The sequence below is a fragment of the Oncorhynchus gorbuscha genome, linkage group LG17 (genome assembly GCF_021184085.1).
Source record: "Oncorhynchus gorbuscha isolate QuinsamMale2020 ecotype Even-year linkage group LG17, OgorEven_v1.0, whole genome shotgun sequence".
In the NCBI taxonomy this organism is placed as follows: Eukaryota; Metazoa; Chordata; class Actinopteri; order Salmoniformes; family Salmonidae; genus Oncorhynchus; species Oncorhynchus gorbuscha.
The window spans coordinates 39,151,086-39,152,305 of NC_060189.1; positions in this window are offsets into that span (position 1 = coordinate 39,151,086).

Consider the following 1,220-nt stretch of genomic DNA (forward strand, 5'->3'; position numbering starts at 1 on the left):
AACTTGCCGAAAACTGTCCAAAATGTTAATTTCATCTCAAATAAACAGCACAGCAAAAATTGGACATCCAGAGTGCATCAAACATGATTTAGAGCTTGTTTATGGAAAAAATTTTTTTTCTGTATTTCAATGTTGCAACTTGCTGAAAACTGTCCACAATGTTCATTTCATCTCAAATAGACAGCACAGCAAAAATTTTTTCTGTATTTCAATGTTGCAACTTGCTGAAAACTGTCCAAAATGTTAATTTCATCTCAAATAAACAGCACAGCAAAAATTGGACATCCAGAGTGCATCAAACATGATTTAGAGCTTGTTTATGGAAAAATTTTTTTTTCTGTATTTCAATGTTGCAACTTGCCGAAAACTGTCCAAAATGTTAATTTCATCTCAAATAAACAGCACAGCAAAAATTGGACATCCAGAGTGCATCAAACATGATTTAGAGCTTGTTTATGGAAAAAAGTTTTTTTCTGTATTTCAATGTTGCAACTTGCTGAAAACTGTCCACAATGTTCATTTCATCTCAAATAAACAGCACAGCAAAAATTGGACATCCAGAGTGCATCAAACATGATTTAGAGCTTGTTCATGGAAAAGTGTTTTTTTCTGTATTTCAATGTTGCAACTTGCCGAAAACTGTCCAAAATGTTAATTTCATCTCAAATAAACAGCACAGCAAAAATTGGACATCCAGAGTGCATCAAACATGATTTAGAGCTTGTTTATGGAAAAGTGTTTTTTTCTGTATTTCAATGTTGCAACTTGCCGAAAACTGTCCAAAATGTTAATTTCATCTCAAATAAACAGCACAGCAAAAATTGGACATCCAGAGTGCATCAAACATGATTTAGAGCTTGTTTATGGAAAAAAGTTTTTTCTGTATTTCAATGTTGCAACTTGCTGAAAACTGTCCACAATGTTAATTTCATCTCAAATAAACAGCACAGCAAAAATTGGACATCCAGAGTGCATCAAACATTGATTTAGAGCTTGTTCATGGAAAAAAATTTTTTTCTGTATTTCAATGTTGCAACTTGCCGAAAACTGTCCAAAATATTAATTTCATCTCAAATAAACAGCACAGCAAAAATTGGACATCCAGAGTGCATCAAACATGATTTAGAGCTTGTTTATGGAAAAAAAGTTTTTCCGTATTTCAATGTTGCAACTTGCTGAAAACGGTCCACAATGTTCATTTCATCTCAAATAAACAGCAC